The following is a 21,529-nucleotide window of genomic DNA, read 5'->3' on the forward strand; positions in this document are numbered from 1 at the left end:
GATGACGCCTTTGCTTCAACACTTGCCATTCTATTCCTTTGTTTACAACCACTGCTTTGGATTTCCCATTTCACGTGCACCCCCCTCTTTTCTTTATCAACATTTCTTATTGTTTTTTTCTCTAAAGCATGGCGTCACGCCCTGCCTCTAATCTCCACCTCATCCTCCTCTCCAGCTCCAAGCATCCCGGCTTTTTCTTTTTGTCTTTTTTTAATATATATATATATATATTCAATCCAATGCTTTACGCCATGTTTGGTTGGAAAGTTACAGAAAGTTAAATATAATTAAAATTAATAAAAAATTATATATTTTTTAAATTATTTAATTTTTATATAATCATTAAAGATAAATTTTATCTATGAATCAAAACATAAATTTAATAGTTTAATTCTATCTAATTTAAAATAAAAATTGAACACAAGAATATAGAATTTGAATATGAAATAAATTTTTGTTCACAATTATACTTTGATTACAAGATTGATTTGTGTCAACGATAGAAGGATTTAATTACAAAGGAAGAAATTTTTTAAAGAAGAGGGATTATAAAAACTAAGAAAAATATTTAGAAAATACTATAGATAGCATTGATTTTTGACAAATTTGAATTTGATTAAAATCCACGGAATTGAGCTGGAATAAAATTCGAACGTTATTAAGGTGAACAACTTTTAATTCAGTGGACAATTGGTGATCTTGACACTTACCGAAGGACGTAATTTCTTTTTATATAAATAATTTAAAACTTCATAAATTTTTAATTAATTTAATTATATTTTATTTTATTTCGTATTTTTATAGTAAAATTAAATATGAAAAAGTCATTTCCCTTTTATTTTTTTCCGGTGCTTTCCTAAAACCAAATATAGATATTTTTTCATTTAATCATTTTTTAATTGATAAGAATAACTTTTTAATTATTGAAGTGTTTTACAAGGCTGTCAAGGCATTTGATCATAACTTTAAAAATAATATTAGAAATTATAAATAAATATATAGTTGAAAAAATCGTAGCGAAGTAATAAAATATAAATTTTTAAATATTTTACAAAATATGATGAGAAAATATTTTAAACAAAAGAGTATATATTAAATAAGTAACTTTTTGTATTAATAAATTCATAAATTAATAATAAATTTGTATTCATGTATCTTTAATAATAAATAAAGAAATAATAAACTTGTATATATGTATCTTTGAATGAGTTTTTTCTCCTTCATAATGAAGTGTAAAAAAAAATATAGATTATATTTTAAATTTAAGATGCTCCATTATTTACATAATATATCTATGGATCTCGCATTTCGGCTCATGCGCTTCCACTCGATGGTGAGCTCAATTTTTATTTGAAAAATGATTTTTATTGTTTAAAAAAATGACTTGGAGTCGCCACTTATTTTTGTTTTATTTTTAAAGGGTAAACAAAATAAAAAAGAAAATCCTAAGTGTGACTCCTTATTTTGGAAAAGGTGGTCTGTGAAAAATCGAATCGAGTTCGGCGGTTAGATTACTTATCGAGAAGGTACGGTAGAGACCGTAGCACCCCTCTAAGTCCCTAAAGTCGAGTCTCTACTAATGAGATAAAATAATCATGGTATCTAATAATGAATCAATGAATACCTGAATCAATCATGCACATATGGGAATCAGAACATGCGTAGAGAATGACAGAAATGGGAGCGGATGCGTACCTGGGCAACGAGCCACAATACGCTATCAAGAAATGGGGTTAGTGCACAATTGATGAGCATAAAATGTAGCACCATGTCACTAAACCAAGCAATCAATCATCACATGTCACAATTCAATCAAATGGATTTTCAAAGGAAACATCCAATAATGTTGGGCCCCCACCAAAGCCTGTTTTATTCTTACATGAATCAATTCTGTAAATTCCATCACTTGGAATTACGGAATTTAATTTGCGCTTATTTTTAAAATGTTTTAAAAATAGAGATGTAGAAATGGTTTGCCAAAGAGAAAGATAGTAGTAAAATTTTGTTGAAAAATGGATTTTTGGAACCTAAAAAAAATGCTAAGGCTAAGAAAATGGAAGAGTTGAAATTTGAAATTTTATTTGAAGAATGAGATTTAAACAAAAACATTTTCAAAATTGAAGATGGTGAACTAAAAGGTGGCACATGGCCTAGAGGTGGCATGCCAAAAGGTGGCCATGCATAGAGGGCTTGCTCCTGTAACTTCTCTTTCCATGGCAGCAGCAAGTGTCACATGCGTGAGAAGATACTCATAAATTTCCTTCCTCAGCTTGTCGATTATCTCAACTGAAATATGGGGTATGTCGCCTTCATCCTTGCTAGACCCTATCTCATCTAACCAATCATTTATGCTCTTGAGCTAAGTAAGCATACTTGCTATCTGACCATTATCTGACAATGCCGAGATGTCCACATCAGCATCCAAGGACCTCTCCACAAATCCTAAGAACCAATCTTGTGACTCCATTCGCAACATTTCACCCAAGTCAATGGCTTCGTCAAAACCATTTCCTCTTATCCACTCTGTTGGAGGTGGAGGCCTTGGTTTCTAGCTTGCAGTTGGCCCATCCCATGGTCTGCGTGGAGTTCCTAGTGTAGCAAGCTTAGAGCCAACTGTCTGGCAGGGCTTGGCTTGTGTCTTTGTTGAAGCATTCTTAATAGAGTTCTCAAGGACTAACATGGGCTGATTTCCAGCTAGAGTCTTCTGGCTTTGAGTTGGAGCCAGCCCCAAAGTGGATTTTTTTCTAAATACACTGAATGATGACAAATTGGTGGCCACTGCAGCGTGGACCTAGGAAGCTGCCTGTTTACGTCTATCCGAAGTGATCTTTAATGCTTCTTCTGAGGAGTTTTCTTCATGATCTGGAGATGAACCAACTGGGATGGTTTTAGATAGCGAATCAGAAACAAGGCGAGCATTATTCAAGCTTGCATGCAGAGTCAAGAACTGCTCCACAGCAGTTTGAGATGCCATAAACACACCGACTTCTTCAACCTCTAGCTCGTCACATTATATCCGAATATGGAAAAGCCAACACATCTTCAACATGTACTCAACCAACCTGAACGTGAAGCTCGATAGTTCCCTCAGCATTTATTGATGTCATAGTAACTAGAGGGGAAGAACCATCGAGAACAATTGCAAATCTTGATGGTGAGAGAGCCACAAAGCTGGGATCCTCATTGATCATGAATCCAAGACTGTCGTCTCTCGATAACACTGGTCATCAGAACATATTTCACTTCCATTTTATCTATACAACTAATTTGCGACTAAGGTTCACTGGCATTGTTTGAGTAGTTGGAGAATCCCCATCAATTAGAGGTCTTGAAGTGCTATGAATATCAACTAATGGGTTTGCAACAAATCCATCCAAATTTTGGTGATGAAGCTTTTGGTCATCTACCTTATTGCTGGCATATTTATTGGGCATAGTATTTAAGGTAGTTCATGCTTGGATGCTGCCAGTAGAAAAAAATCTTGAAGTGGTATGGCCTTGTGTTCTGTAATGACCAGGTATTTTATGCCACATTAGCATTTCTATTTTGAAAAGTCTTATTTTGAATGATGGTTGAAAAGTAAAAAAGAAAAGTGCCTGAATAACACGTGTTAGTTTTGGATTGGTGAAATTTGGTTTATTGTGTTGGTCAATTAGGCGAGTTGAAAATTTTATGCCATGTCAGCCTTAGGGTGAAAATTTCTTAGGATTTTAGTAATTGGGAATTTCTGGAAAAGAAAAACGAAAACAAAAATGAAAAGTTAATTAATTAAAATTAATTATAATAAAAAAATTAATTAAATTAAATTAAATTCCTTATTAATAAAATTGAGAAAATATTAAATTGTGTGTTTTATAAAAAAAAAAAAAGAAATGAAATTGGAAATTTAAAATAACCAAATGAAAATAAAGAGAAAAGAAAAAAAAATGAAAAGGAATTAATTTGGGCTTGGATGAAATAGGGTTTTAAAATAAAAATGGGAGTTAGTTATTGGGTTTTTTTGAACTTGGGCTGGCCTTGAGTGGGCTGTTTGGTAAGTGAATTAAAAGAAAAAGAAATGGGCTTGAGTGGGCTGTTGGGTAAGTGGATTAAAAGGAAAAGAAATGGGCTTGGTAAAAAAGAAAGGAAACAGTAGCAGATCGTGGGAGAAAGGGGGGTGGCGGCACTGTGGAAAATTTCACCTCGCCGGAGCTTTGACCGGCCGTTTGGGTGGTCAAACGACCTCTGTTTTGGCTCAGATTTTGAAGGGGTGCTCTACTCGACGAGAGGAACATTCTTACGGTGGCTAATTGTATTTTTAACGGCTGAATTCTTAGATCTGTGGTAGGGGACCCTAACCCTAAAACTTAAATTTAATGTGTTTTTCCTTTAAAAAAAAATTGTAAATATTGTCATTATGAGTTAAGTAGGAAATATGGGTGTTGTATGAATTTTTCTGGATTATTTGGAATTTGTTTGAAATTTTTGTAATTGTGAGAAATTGATGTTGATTGATAATTATTTGTTTGGAATTGTTAAAAATTTATTAGAAGGGTTGAAAAATTCCAAAATTAGGGTTAAATTTAAAATATAGTGATTTGTGAATTTTTGGGCATTGGTTAGAATATTTTTGGAATTTTTATGGTGGAAAGTTAGTCAATTTTGAATATTAAAAATTATTAGAAGGGTCGAAAAATTCCGAAACTAGGATTTCATTTCAAAAATAGTGATTTGTGAATTTTTGGGCATTAGTTAGAATATTTTTGGAATTTTATGGTGGAAAGTTAGTTAATTTCGAATGTTAGAAATTATTATAATGGTTGAAAATTTCCGTAAGTGTGGTAAATTTCAAGATTTTTGATATGCAAATTTTTGAATATTTATTTGGGATATTATCGGAAATTTTAATGTGGGAAATTATTTTATTGGATTATTTGGGAATGTTGAGATTGTTGAAACTATTGAGGAACCTTGGAATTGTGGCATTTATTTGCATCATGGTTATGTGGAATAAATAAATAAATAAATAAAACTATGAAGATTGTGAAAAGTGTATGAAATGGAAAAAAATGAAATAGTGATGAGAAGTGAAAGCCTGTGTGGGGCGAATTAAGAAGGGAGAGAGATCCCTAGGGTGAAAACCCAAAATTTACCCCGGGAAGACTCCGAATGGGGAGTGTATTTGGGTGCGGACGCATATCCTTCGGTGAAAGCTCGAGAACAATAGTGCATTGTATGACTGTGTGTCACACGTTCATGTGCATTCATGTAATATTTGAATATTGTGAAATTGTGTATAATATTAGATATTAAACTATGTGGTTTGATTGATACTATTGAATTGTTCCTTTTGTGTTGAAGTGTTCTTTTCGTATTCTTTGGAACTTAGTAATCCCCTTAACCCTTGGGTGTTAGGCATCCTATTGAGCAATGTGGAAATGCTCAACCCTTCCTTGTTACACCTTTTTAAATGCAGATATCTCTCATGAGGATCCACAGGTGGGGTAGGGAGGACTTCAGGATGCTCCTGGAGCGGCCTAGTGGAGCGTGGCATTTTTTGTTATTGTTTTTTTTTTTTGGATTTTGGGATTTGGTTTAGTAATTATGACTTATGGATTTGTTATGAAGTTTATTTTGATTAAGTTGTTAATTGTGAACTTTTATTTTTGGACTATAATGAATATTTATTTAACCTTGTTGTTTTGAGTAGTTTTGGGATATTATAGTTTATGAGAATTCTAGTGGGATGTATGAAAAAAAAAAATCCAGAGTGTTTTTGGTTGTCTGCCAACGTGGAATAGGAGGAACCCTTAGGGTCAAACCTTTGACCTGGGGTCACGAGTCAAATTTTGGGTCGCCCGAAATTTGGGTCGTGACATGTTCTCTTCCAAAACTTAGAACTCAAGAATTCTGCCCCAGGCAGCTTGCAACATGTGTTCCCTGCAAAATCACAGTTTGATACCCTTCCACTTGATATTGCCAAATCAAATGATATTTCATCCAGTACCATCCCCAGGCCATTTACACGAGTCTCCATAGAGTTTGTCCCACTTTAGGAGTTGCCAATAAACCTCTAGAGGAGATTTAACATACTGGATTGCTAGTTCTCAATCTGGATAAGCTGTTTTCCCGTGATTATCAAACTCAACTCACCATGGCTTTCCACTTCTCATCATCATCTGTTTTCTCTCTAAAAACCCTGCTTTGTAACCTCAGTTTGCTTCCCCAGGTTCCCCATCATCAGCAATTCCAATGGAAACAGTAGGAGAGCCTCAAGACTGTGTATCCATTCAATAACTGGAGGTACATCAACCACTTTCTCATGAGCTTGAACAGGATATCCATCATTAAATGGCTGAGGAAATTGACATCATCTATCACCTCTGTTTCTCAGTCAGGATGCAGAACTCCTCCCCAATGATTCTACAACTGCAATCACAGGAGCCCCACTATTGCCAATTTCTCCACCCATTCTGACAACAACTAAGACCAGACTAATAACTTGAACTTTCGACTTCCCCAGTCCATCAAATCCAGTAAGCACTTGGAGTTAGAAACATTTTCTACCATTATCCCAGAACTTCCAGGTAGTTTACAAAATAATGGTTGGTATTTGTCAAAAGCAAAAAAGGAAGGCTCAAGAAACAAAGCACACTTAGAATCCATTAATCAAGACTTCATCTCATGCTGCACTCAATGGGTCTAAATAGGTGAGACAAGTAGGGAGCAGTGGCATGATTAATCAAACATCAATGTAAAAAACAATCCATACGTCAGTTATTGACAGGAGAAATCAAAGAAAACAGAAAAGAACCAAAACAAAGCAAGCATAAAAACAAACTCAAATTCAGCAAAACTCAATCCACAACCAAACAAACTAACAAAGCTCAAGTAGCAAGAAAATATGATGAAGAGCAGTGATAATGAGGAAGACCCTGAAAAAAAAAACACGATACTCCATACTTGTGAAACTCCTCTCCAATGAAGTTCACTTAGCTTACAACCATCCTCTGCCTCCTCTACTAGCCAAATTTCAAGAGTTCCTCTACTTCATGTATCATTTTTTCTGCTCAAGAGGCTCTACTTTCCCGTCTCGCCCCCTTGCCAAGCTAAAGAATCCCCCCAAAAATATCTCCAGCCAGCCTCCCAAACTCAAGGAGCCTTTCTCAAAATATCTCCTTTTCTCTCGTCCACTCATCACATGAAAAATCAGCCACCCTCTGTCCTCAACTCTCTAAGGCTCCTCTCCTAGTTGGCCAGCCACCAGAAAAATCACAGCAAAAGCACCCCCTGCTCAAAGTGTCATCTCTGAGCTAAAAAAAATACCCTCATAAAACCTGTCTCATCTCGTCTCTAGCCCAAAACTCTCCCCTTAAGCTAACTTCCCTCACTTTTAGAAAAATATCTCCCTTTCTCTCATACGCTCCTCTACCCAATATTCCCCCAGGTGTCTAACTCTCATTTGCTCCTCAATTCCACTACTTGATTCTCTGACCACCAACCACGAGGCGACACGTGGCTCCTTGAGAGCCCTACACCTGGAAAAATGACTGCAGAAAATGAGCCCCAAAACGGGGTCTATAATATCATATTATATTTATTTATTTTGAAAATAAATAATTTTTTGTATTCTCTTATTTACTTCCATGATATTAATATTTAATTTTGTTACATTCATATATTTTTTTAAATAAATAATTATATGTATTGTCTCATTTATTTCTATAATACAACATTAATACTCAATGAATGTTTGAAGTTATTAAAATATAATTTCTATTTTAAATTGTTGATTCTCTGAACCTACATTTTTCATGTACGTTTCCACTCAAAATAGTGATATTTGTTTTTTATTTGTGAAAGTTTGATTTTTCGAAAAGTTGGAGTCGCCACTTAAAAAGGGAACGCAAAATAAGAAAGAAAACTCTGTATGACTCATTATTTGAAGAAGACATGTTTGCAAAAATTGAGTATAGATTTAGGGATTAGGTTACCTATCAGGAAGGTACGATGTAACAACTTGCTCCCAACCGTGTAGATATTATCCGCTATGGACCCAAAGGGACCCTCACGACTTTAAAACGCTTTTTCAGGGTTAAGAGAAGTCCATACTTCTATAGCACCAAGAACTTTCCCTCCTATTCGATGTAGAATGTCACAAACACCTCCCCCCCATGCAGACACAACGTCCCTGTTGTGTCCCATGGGATTTCGGGGTCAAACAAACAAACACTCCCTATGGGGGCAAACAAACTCTCACACCAAAGTCGGTGATCGACTCTGATACCATTTGTAACGACCTGCTCCCAACCTTGTAGATATTATCCTCTTTGGACCCAAAGAGGTCTCATGGCTTTAAAACGCGTCTATAGGGTTAAGAGAAATCCATACTTATATAACACCAGGAACTTTCCCCTTATTCGAAGTAGGATGTCACAAACACCCCCCATGCAGACACAACATCCTCGTTGTGTCCCACGGGATTGCGGGGCCAAACAGACGAACACCCTTACGAGGCTAAACAAACTCTACACCAAGGTCGGGGATCGGCTCTGATACCATTTGTTACGACCCGCTCTCAACTGTGTAGATATTGTCTGCTTTAGACCTAAAGGGGCTCTCACGACTTTAAAACGTTTCTATAGGGTTAAGAGAAATCCATACTTATATAGCGTCAGGAAATTTCCTCCCTATCCAATGTAGGATGTCACAAACACCCCTCCTTCCCCCCCATGCAGACACAACGTCATCGTTGTGTCCCATGGGATTGCAGGGCCAAACAAACGAACACCCCTACAGGGCCAAACAAACCCCCACACCGAGGTCAGAGATCGACACTGATAGGATTTGTAATGACCCGCTCCCTACCGTGTAGATATTGTTTGCTTTGGGCCCAAAGGGGGCCTCACGGCTTTAAAATGCGTCTACAAGATTAAGAGGAGTCTATACTTATATAACATCAGAAACTTTTTCCCTTATCCGATGCGGGATGTCATAATATATTTTTAAATTTTATTTGTAGTAGGGAAGGATTTTCCTATTATTATTTTTAAATTTTATTGCAAAAAAAAAAAAAAGATTTTTTGTCTTAAAAAAAAAACAAGAGTTTATCTAAGAAGATTTAATTTTTCCTCTTTTTCAAAATAAAAATAAATGGTAGGTTTATTTTTATTTTTACAAAAGAGGCTTATGGTTTTATTAAGAAAAGATTTATCAATTTATAAATGTATAAAAAAATTCAATTTAAAGAAAAATAGATAAATAAAGAAATTTCAGGCTGCCCATAATATATACTAACAAATAAAGAAAGAGGAAGGGAAAATAAAAATAAAAATAAATAAAATAGACAACAACTTGTAACTCAAGCAAAGGCAAAATGCAATCCATGAACAAAATGTAAATGAATCAAAGTTGAGCCCAATAAATACATGCTTGAGCCCAATAAAAAAAATCAACCTACATCCAAATCCAAATCAAAATAACCCAACTTAAGGTCCAACATGCAAAGCTCGAATGAAATGAAACCCAACAAAATTGAACCATTATCCCCAAAGCCCTCAACCGAAATTGATAAGCCCAATTCAAGGCATAAAAACAAGTTTGAAACCTTTCACAAGAACTATGTGGATTGAGAATCTCAAATAAAAAAAATCATAAAAAAACCCTAACCAAGTGGATACCCCAAATTATGATATAAGCATAAAAATCAAACTCAAACAAAACCAAAATCCTAAAATATAGAAATAAACAATTTGGAATCCAAAGGAAAAGGGAAAAAAAAAAAACATGAAAACCTAAAACTTCTTAGGCATGAGTGAACAATGCTTATAAAGTCACAAGGTAAGTTCGTAAAAGGTTGAGATGGGTGGTGCAGTGGTGAATGGCAGCCATGGTTGCCGATTGTGGAGAAGAAGAGAAAAATGGGAAAAGAAAGGGAGAGAGAATGAGAGAGATAGAAAGAGGCTAGGGTAGTGTGTGGCCAAATTAATAATAATAATAATAATAATAATAATACCCCTTCAAATGAATTTCTAGAATTTTTTACTCGCTTTAGAGCCTCTCAAATCTATGATCTTAGACTAACCAGAATCATTGGAGAAACAAAAACCATGTCTATATAAAATATTTGAAAACCAGTATAGTGTCAACTAGTCAAACCAGTTGTTTAAATAGTCAACCTGAAATGCTTAGTTTAATTAGAAAATCAGCTCTTCTGTCTAAATAATATGAAAAACTTATTGTTAAAAACCGAATTGGAGTTGTTAACTACTCTTTAGTTGATAGTAAGGATTGCATATTTTCTAAATTTTTGTTCATATTCTTTTATATAAGAAAGGTTACATAATTTCAATTGTTATAACTTATGGAGATATATTGCGGGTTCCTTTATATCTTGAGTTGTTCCTAAAAAATATAGTTTTATTAAATTTATAAATACAGATATGTTAAAATTATTTCTAACTTCTTGAAAATAACTATTGTTTTCTTGTTCCATGTTTCTAAAGAATTGTAATACGGGTTTTAAATAATTTTAGTTTCTTTATACTAACTATTAATCCATGACTAATTAGTTTTTTGAAAATAAATTGAAAAATGCTTTATATGTTCTTGAAGAGTATAGAAAAAACCAAGAATATCATCAATATATACAAGAACAAAAGAATATTTACCAAAAATATTATCCATCTTTCATTGAAATATCTTAGGAGCATTTTTTTTAGTCTAAATGACATTACATTCCATTCCATTCATATAGTCCATAGGGACATGAAAATGTTGTCCATGGTTTGCTATCTTCTTCTAATCTAATTTGCCAAAATCCATTTTTACAATCTAGTTGAGAAAAGTATTTACATCATTGAATAGAATTAATTAAAGAATATTTATTTGGAAATTTATAGGCATCATCATATGTATTATCATTTAACCTTTTATAATTAATAACCACCCTAGCTTTTCCTCTTTTTTCTTTATTATGGTTTCTTACTAAAAAGGCTAAAGATCTATGGAGACTAAAACTTGGTTTAATGAAGTTATTCTGCAATAGTTCTTCTATTTGAATTTTAAATTCCTTGTATCTATAAGGTTACATGCTATATATGTTGTTTTAATTGTTAAATCTAGGTTTTTAATTGTTATTTTACAGGTTGTTTTATTTCTATTCCAATATTTTTGTTGGTCTTCTCCTATAATTCCTATTTTTTCTACTTTTAATATAAGGTTTTTTTTTTTTAACTTATTTGCACTCCTTAATTGTTCTGAATACTCATTAATTATACCATCCTTTTATGCTTCTTTGTTAATTTGATGAGATGTTACATTATGATTTTTATTTAATGCATTTTCTATGTTTGTATAAACAATTGTTGTGGTTTTAGGATGAAAACTAGCTTGGTTATTTTGTATTGTTATCCCTCTTTATAAAGAATGTACAAAATTTAATCCTAAAATGAAAGGATATAAACTTATATTAGGTACAAATAAGTTTAAGGTAACACTAAGGTTATGTTGTTAATTATGATTGGTTCATTTGAAATATACTTAGTTAATATTAATTTTTATTGATTATATTGGACTAATTCTATTGGTTGAACTAATGTTTGTTGGTTTTCCTGAGGTACTAAAGTTTCAAATAAAAGGTTTTTGCTAGCTCCAGTATCTAACATTGCATCTACTTTTAATTCTATGGTTTTTAATTTAATTGTTGTTGGGAAAATGATAAATTTAACTTTATTTGTCATATTTACTTGTTCTATTATTTGTATAGTTGTTTTTATAGGGCTTATTAGTTCTTTTATTTCTTTAGAGTTTGAATTGTCTTCTTCTTCTTTCGAGATTTTTCCTTTAATTATTATTTGTAAATCTTTACACAAATTATAAGGTTTTCTTTTACTTTCTAAAGATTGTACAAGTTTTTCTAAATTTAAAGAAGTTTTCTTATGTTGATTTTCCTCTTTTTCAATAATCATACAAATTTCTTCTCTTTTGGTTTCACTATCATCTGTGCTATATACACTTGAATTTTCACTTTCAAAATCTAATTCACTAATTAGTTTTTCTTCTTCACTATCTACTTGATACTCATTTATTAGGTTGATTTTTGCTTGGGTTTTTCTACTGCATTCATTTGATGGTTTTTTAAGTTCAGAACATTCAGGTCTTATATGGCCTTCCTGACCACACAAATAACATTTAAATTGTCTTGTTCTTTCCTTAGTTCTTTTTCTTTTATCCAAAACTTTCCAAGTTTTTTATATCTTGTTTGATAAAGTTGTTTTTTAGAAAAGACTTTTGACTTTCTTCTTAAAAATTTATTGTAGTTCTTAGGTTTTCTCAACTTATATTCTCTACATCATATGTCTAAATTTTCTCCTACATGTAATTTTCTACAAAGTTGTTGATTTATATCTTGTTTCTTTATTTGGCTTCTTTCCTCTATACTTACACATTCTCTTTCTAACTAATTTTTACAAATTCTATTCTAGCTCCTATATAAGGAGAGTTTTTATATTCAAAGTTTGAAAATTCATTCCATAATCTAAGTCCTATAGGTCCTTGTATTTTTAATATATATTTATTTAAATATTCAGGGGATCTATATACTCTAGCAAGGATTGCATATTTTCTAAATTTTTGTTCATATTCTTTTATAAGAAAGGTTACATAATTTCAATTGTTCTAACTTATGGAGATATATTGCGGGTTCCTTTACATCTTCTTGAGTTGTTCCTAAAAAATATAGTTTTGTTAAATTTATAAATACAGATATGCTAAAATTATTTCCAACTTCTTGAAAATAACTATTGTTTTCTTGTTTCATGTTTCTAAAGAATTGTAATAAGGTTCCTCTAAGGGTGCTTTTACAAAATTTATAAATTTCTTGTTGATTTACAAAGGATACTACTACACTAGCTGAATTTAAGGATTATTCCCAAATTTCTTTGGTTTTCTTAAGGTCTTATATACTATCTATATCTAATATTGTTCCATATTCATATATTAGTTGTAAAGAACTAGAAAGTTCTGTTTTGGTTTTCCATTGAAGTCCTTTTGGCTTACTGTATGGCTTATTGTACCTTACTATTTCAGTATTTATATTTACAAATTCCTTTTCTACATTTATTGTATTTACTGACTCATTTGAGACTGTTTCTAGGTTTTCTTTAGCTTTTGGTTGAATAGTAAATTGATTTATTGTTTCTATATCTATAAGTTTTTTGATCAAATTGGTTTTATAAAGTTGTTCAATTATTTGTTTGTTTGTATAGTTTTTACACATTATATCAACAAAGTTTTCTTAATCTAATTGTTCTTCTAGTAACATTGTGTTACTAAATTCTTCTAACATTATATTAACTAGTTTTGAATTTTTGTATAGGTTTTCTACTGTTTCGATGTTTAATAAAATATATTCTTCTATAACATTTACAGATTCCATCTCACCATCTGATTCTACCTTTACATTTATGATTTAATAGTTTCCAAAGGTTATACTTGCACTTCCATCTTGATTTTCATATAAACTACTAGATGTTGGATATTTTATTACTGGTTTATTTATTTGGGGTAGTTCCCATTCTCGTCCTAATAAATAATCTATATTTACAGGTTTTGCTTCTATCATATTTATAGCCTTACTTCCAAAGGTTTTTACTATATCATCAAATTCCATCATACATTTTAGACTTAGAGCATTAGTGATTTTTCCTATAAATCCTATAGCTATGCTAAGGTTCTTACTCTCTAATTCCATATCATATTCTTTAGTATTTACAATTATTTTTATTTTTTTTTCTATGAATTCCTTAAGATCTATACAAAATTGAAGTACACAACCAATGATTGCGTAATTTTGGTTCATATTAACATCTGTGCTAGCTAAAAAAGCTCATCCTACTATATTATTTCTAGTATCTAAAAGGTTAATATTTATAAGTGCCCAAATTTCTTTATGATGGAGTCCTATTATTCCTATTAGAATTATTCCTAAATGCATATATTTATTGGTTTTATTTTTTAATGGTTTATGTTTTGTTTCTGGAAATACTAAGTCTAAATATACAATATTTTCTATTGAACTTATAGTATGTTGGTTTAAAAATCTAATTATTTTAGAATTATGAACTAATTGTTTTTTGTAAGGTGTTATTTCCTTTACTACCTTTTTAATTTTTTCTTCAATAAATTCTTTTTTTTTTTTTTAAATGTAGGGCAAAATTTTTTTCTTAATAAAGGTTAAGCAAATTTTACCTTAAATAAAAATTGTAAGACATTTTTTTTTTCATAAATAAAATTGTAAACAACTTCTTTTAAATAAAATTGAATTGATTTTTTTTTTTAAACACAAAATCTTAAAAAATCCTTTTTGTTATGGTGAAAGTCAAATAAAATTCCTCCCTTTTAAATAAAATTGTGAAAATGTAAAATTCTCTTTTTAAACAAAATGTAAATTTTGAAGTTCATTTTTTGATGAATAAAACTTGAAAAATCATTTTTAAATAAATTTAGATAAAATTTCTCTTTAGTTTTATTTATTTTATTATTAATATTATTATTTTATTTACTTTTAGTCCTAATAAAATCGAATAAACCATTTTTTTTAGTAATTTTAATTTTTTTTAATAAAATCAAACAATAAATAATTTCCGGTAGATAAAAAAAAGGATTGAAACATTTTTGTAATTAATTTTGGAAAAATTTGTGTTTCTATTATTTTTTTTTTTGTATTAATAAAATTGGATTGAATGTTAATTTTTTTTTAATAAAAGTGTAGAAGTCTTGGTGTTTTTTTAATTGTAACATTTTTTGTTGATAAAGTTATAATTTTTTTTAAAATAATTTTATAAAGTTTTTTTCTTAAATAAGGATTAAACTTGAAATACTTTGTAAATAAAATTGTAAAAATTCATTCTTTTCCTAACAAAGGTAAATAAAAATCATTTCTTTGTAAATAAAATCAAATTATTTTTTCTTTCTTTTTATATATATTATTTTTAATAAATTCTTTTAACAGTATTAAGTGTAAATAACTTTCTTGAAAATTGAATACAAGTGAAATTGAATCAAATCATTAATTGAAAATAAATTGAATCTTTTTTGTAAATAAATAAATTGAAATCATTAATTTGAAATTGTTTTTGATAAACTCCTTTGAAATTTCTTGAAAAAAATGTTTTTTTTTTTAATCAGTTCAATAAATTAATTTATATAATCCTCTTGTCATTTATTTTGTGTATTCTTGTAATTAGATTTCATCATTATTTTTGTGTATATTGATTTTCACCATGACTTGTACATATTCATTTGTGTGATTATTTTTCTTGGCATCCATAATTAATTAATTAATTGTCATAATTCCCTTAATTCGTTTAGTAGAAACCGCATGTATACGAGCTTAGAGGGGTCACTATCATACCTTCCCAATAGGTAACTTGACCTCCGGACCTAGACTCGATTTTTTACAGACCTGTTTTTCCTTTAGGAGTCACATTTAAGGTTTTGATTTCTTATTTTGTTTTTTTCCTTTAAAAATAAAACAAAAATAAGTGACAACTCCAAGTCTTTTCTAAAAATCATATTTTTCACCAAATAAATAAAAAGCGAGTCTCACCGTTGAGTGATGACGCACATGAAAAACGCGGATTCACAAAATGGCGACTCTACTAGGGATCACTAGAGGGTCAAACTTGAACTTGGGTTGAGGCAAATATGGCTTTTGATTGGTCGATCAATGGGTACCTACCTTTCTTTGTGCTTTTGTTTGCTTGATTGTTGATTACACATTGAAAGCTCTTAATATCATTATCCTTGATGCATGCTTAGTTATTGTATTCGTTTGAGCATTGAGATGTTGATTATATCGATCAATCATTTCGCCTATCCTCACATATTGACTCTCTTTGCTCTATGATTACTCTATTCACCTTGACTTGTATATTCTCAGTGTTGCTTATCTTTTTAATCTTGATATCTTGATTTTTTTCTGCTATGTACTATCTTGATCACCTCTAAGCATGCCATTTGTTATTTTTATATATTCATCATGATTTTTATATTTCTTGCTTAGCTTGTGTGTAGATTTGGATGATATACATGTGCTTTGCAAGACTATCTGTTGCATGACTTTTCTCATTTTGTGTGATTGCATGAGTTGTTTGTCTATGTGGGACACACACCTATCCCTTTATCTCCAACTCCCTAGTCTCAGTCGACCTTGTTTCCTTTGATCTCATATTTGATATGAGACTTTGTGCTTTGTTTGCTCTTCGACTGAGCTAGTGATTAAGAGTAAGGTCTAGCGATGGGCTATATCTATGTTTGGGAGCATTCTGGAAGAGGCCGATGCATTGATGTTGATTGGAGTCCGACCTTTGAAGACTTGTATAGCCTAGAGCTAGATTTTAGGATATTTGTGTGGCTAGTGTGTTTTCTACTTTAGCTTCATAGGATTTTCGGATGCACCCACACCACTCATTGTGCACTTTAGTTGACTACTGAGTGCTGAAAGTTGTGAGAGCTTTCACCATAGGAAACCCCCTGGGATGTTGAGGTAATGCATGTGTTAGGTGATGACTACCTTACATGGAAGCGTCCCGTCTCTTCGGAGGCATGTAGGAGGTTGCATACCATCGGATGGTACAATCGCTTTTGCTAAAGATCATTTAAAGTCCACTCATTTTTTTTTTATTTTAGAGTCATTTTGACCTTGTAGGTTGAGCCTTAGATCTTTTTATTAGGATTTCTTTTCCTACATGTGGGTGCATTTGAGAGCCTTTAGGGCTACTTTAGTCACAGTCTAGATTCTATACTCATTTTTTTGGTCTCCAGTAAAGAGTGCTTAGAGATTAGTGTGAATTTGAGAATTAGTTGGACCACCCCTTGTTGTATGGTGTTAGCTTCTTCTTGTTGCTTGTTGAGTCTAGCACACTTTTCCTTGGGACTTTAGAAATGTTTCCTTTCTTGAGTTGGTACTTTCTTTCGGTTTATTGTCATTTTGTTTGACGCTTTAGGGTAAGCTCATCGATCATGTTCACCCTTCTACACTTATCATGGGCTTGATATTTCATTCTTTGATCGATTCATTTGATTCCATTTTCAACCCGATGCTTATCATTTTCACTACGAAAAGGTGAATGACTCGTTTTCACATTCATATATTTTTTAGAGATCTGCCTTGATTACTTTATCTTTTTGTTTGTGGAGCTCGGGTTGAAAGTGAATTAAAGATATTTTGTTATAGATTGAGTATTGATCTTGTGATAATGTTGTTCTTCATACCTCATTCATTTTCTAGATCATTGATAGAAATTCTTTAGTCATATTTGTAGCCTTCTCACACTGGACACTCTTGTAACTCTAGAGTTTCTATCATGTATCCAAATTTTGATTGTCACCATAAGACTGTGTATCACACCTTGTCATGTATTGAGTTGTGTTGTATCATGCATTGGTCATTGTTCATTGTATCCTGCGCCGTTGCATGAGTCGTGTTTGAGTCATTTTGTTTTGTTCTTTTGTAAGAGTCTATTTGTAGTCTCAGTCTTGGTTCAGTGCCCTGGGTTGAGTTGGAGAAAGGTTGATCCATATCACAGAGCTGCTATAGATGGATTCACAATTGGTTTCAGTTGATTAATTTACCACTTCTGTGGCTTCAACTCAAGAGGCATTGACTAGTTTGAGTTAGAGGAGGATGGGTACTCAGCAGAGTAGGCATGTAGTGCCCGAGGACATACCATATGATTTAGTGCCACCACCACCTCCACATGTTTAGATGTCAACTACACAAACTTTGCATACTATTTCACATGATTAGGTTGTTGTTATTCCACCAATTGTCACATCAATTACCATTATTGAGGATCTTCGTTCTCGTATGAGAAGACTCAATTAAAGGATTAGACGGATGAGAGATCCTGATGAGACGATTTCTTGGGATGACACTAATGATATGCCAATGGCCACTTTGCCAGTTGGTTTCAAGATGCTTGAGATAGAGAGATATATGAGTTTTGAATGTCCTCGTATTCATCTCATACTTTATAGCAAAATTGTGAGGGTTCTTGGTCTAGATGAGGCACAATTGCTTACTTTGTTCCCATTGTCATTGAGCGGCACAACACAGAGATGGTAATCTTCATTCGAGTCATCGAGTTGGAGAACTTGGGAAGACTTAACACAGGAGTTTCTGAGATAGTATTCATTCAATAGTGATACGGGCATTACATATAGAGAGCTCGAGTCTCTTAAACAGAGATCATATGAGCTTGTTTTTTCTTTTATTTCCCACTGGAGGGAGAATGTTGCGAAAATGATTGAGCGACCTACCAAGAGAGATCAGATGTGCATGTTTTTTAGGAGTTTGCAACCTAGGTTTTCTCGACGTTTAACGGGGGTCCCTTTCCAGGATTTCAGATCATTGGTTCAGATTTTGTTTAATGTAGATGATGGCATATCTAGAGAATTATGGTCAAATATTACTATTTTCCCATATACTAAGGGGGAAAGAGTTTTTGGGTCATCTGAGAGCTATGAAGGCGTATGTCCTGCGAGCTTTCAATATCGACGACTTGGTTATCATCCCTATGAGTGATTTTCCACCCTCACATCATCGTCATCCTCAGTCAATTTAGTAGTATCCTTCTATACATCCTTATACTGCCACAATATGACCTTTATTTCAGTTTCAATGTCCACAGACTAGCACCCCATGACATGAGCAGTCTCGTCCCCATCGACGACGTTGGAGAACTTATTCTGATTTGGGGATGCCTTTGGATAGAGCTTTTGAGCGACTCAGAGCTATTGGTTTTTTAGTACCATTATCCTCCAAACCGCCCTCGAGTATTTTGCTTCCGCATTTTCATGCTCACGAGTTCTGTGCATTTCACCAGATGGTAGGACATCGTACTGATTATTGGGTTTCTATACGTCATACCATACAGGATGTTATTGATAGTGATACAGTTAGATTTCCTATGTCGACCACAGATATTGATCTTGGTCCAGATATGATTGTCGATTTCTTTCTAGCCTATTCCACACATGCAGCTCCTCCTCCTTCAGGCTTATATCATCATGTTTTAGACACCCAGGGCATTCATATTCACAAGACACTTTGATATTGTAGACCTTGTCGATGTATTTTGGGACTACATTTTAGTTGGTCATTTGAGTTTTTGTTCTCTTTTGTTTTATATTTAAGTTTTGTTTTACAGTTAGTGATTCGAGTCCGTACCCCATGTTTCAAGAGTGGACCTTATTGTCCTATTATTTTGCATGATGTACTTTCGTTCCTCTTAGTGATATTGTTTTCTTCTTGTGTATGTGTTTCTATTTTTTTTTTATTGTTTCATACCATGCATTTTATATGTTGTTATCTTGAGTAGCATTATGTGTTGCTTTGTTTTGTCTCTTGCATGCGTTTGTTTTAGAGTCTTGGACAGTTTGAGTACTGTGACTAGTTCCCAAGCAGAAATTAATGGCATGATGGTTATGGTACAAAGTACATTGAGATTAAACTTCTTCAGCTGTGGTTCATCATGTTAGATAAGATCGCACCAATTACTCTTACTACTCTTTATGAGATGATGATGGATTTGACACGGAGGATTGAGAGGATTAAGCTTATTTTGTCAAAGTATCTATCGTCATCGAGAGGAGTTTTGGGAGTAGTGATGCCTTCATTGCCATATTTGATTTCACCAGCATTTGTTACTTTGGGTGCCTCACATCCACGATCTAACCCACATTCAGTGTTTCAACATCATTCCTCGCCCATTACATTGGCTACATTGACACGACCTCCATCCTAGTTTTGGGACCCTCCAGTCGTTATAGTTTCTTAGGAGCGACTTCATCCTTGTTGATAATGTCAGAGACACTTTTCAGACTTAGGCATACCCCTAAGCAGAGTTTTTGAGACGTTCCAAGCCATGGGATTTTTATTCCCTTTAGCTCCTAAGCCACTTCCAAATCTTGTGTCTTCATAATTTCGACTTGATTTATATTGTACATACCATTAGTCGGTAAGGCATCACACTGATCATTACACTGCTCTACGACATGCCATACAAGACATTGTTGATTCTCGGACATTTGGACATCCTTAGTCCAATATGATTTTTATTCCTACCTCAGCTCAAGCCATGCATGCAGACACCCCTTCACCAGTAGTCCCTGATCTTATTGACTCGGGTGATTGACTCATGATTGGCTTACCTTGGTGTGATGACACTCAAATCTTGTTCCCTTTATGGATGGAGATGTGATGTCAGGACTAGTCACTGTTTTTTAGTCTTGTTTTACTTTTGAAATTTAGAGTCTATAACTTGATTTTTAAGTATTGTTATGTTATCCTTCTTTTTGCATGATGTACTCATCAGTCATTCCATTGGATGTCTTTTCCTTTATGAACACATGCTTGTGTTTTTTGATATAATGTATAATCCCTTAAGACATTTATTCACTTGCACCTTGATTTTTTAAGGCCTGACCCATCATAGAGCATACTGAGTTTTTTGACCTTGGACTAGAGACTTGACCTAGGGAGTTCGAGACTATGACCCACCTTTTTATGATCGGAGCAATACCTTATTCCTACACCTTGACTTTGCTTTGACCTACATCCACTTATTTTGAGTTTTACATAGTATCGCCCTTGACACCATTATATGACCTTTTCATCCCTAGTTATTCTAGATTTGCATATCCCCTCTTTGATCCGACCAGGTAGAGTGTGAGGAGTTTAAGCCTAGGGTTGATCTTGCATGGTAAGGGATGACTTATGATCTTTGTGTGGCTTACGATGTGAGGATTGGTCGATTGCTTGATGGGCTTGTCACTTATTCTGCCATGAGTATAGAGATTGATCTTGTATGATGAGAGTTGGCTTGTGATGAGCAGTTGTGGCTGATGAGATCATCGTTTCCTTTGCTTTGAGAGAATCATCTTTGAGATTATTATAGAGCATTTGGAGTAAGGTTTGGCCCATGATTTCAGAGGGTTGATGTGGTTATATTAGATGGACATCGATCTTTAGTATTGATCATTTGAGGGTTTGAGAGCACGATGTTTGAGACCGTGGTCGTAGGATGGGTGGCCTTTATTTCGGTTAGCTCATGCCCTATTATATTTATTAACGTTTGGACCATTTCTAGCCCTTTAAGCCTTGTATGAGCATCATAGCCTTTTCTTTCTTATAGTCTTACTCATCTTTTATACCAAGATAGGGGTCTTTGGGCGTATATATACTTTATTCAAGAGTCTCATAAGCCATGGACTTATTGACTCATCTTCTTCTTCTTCTTCATTATTATTATTATTATTATTATTATTATTATTATTATTATGTTGTTGTTGTTGTTGTTGTTGTTGTCTTACCATCATTTTTCATCATACCTCTTTGTTTATATCCTTTGTTCCATCATTTCTCTTTGTTATCGCGTTTCTTTCTATGCCATGAGTGATGATGCTTCACATTTCAGTGCATGGAAGACGGTCATATCCCCTTCCACTCTTATTTCATAGATATTGGTTCAGAGATCCTTAGTTG

Source organism: Vitis riparia, chromosome 13 (assembly GCF_004353265.1).
Source record: "Vitis riparia cultivar Riparia Gloire de Montpellier isolate 1030 chromosome 13, EGFV_Vit.rip_1.0, whole genome shotgun sequence".
Taxonomy (NCBI): domain Eukaryota; kingdom Viridiplantae; phylum Streptophyta; class Magnoliopsida; order Vitales; family Vitaceae; genus Vitis; species Vitis riparia.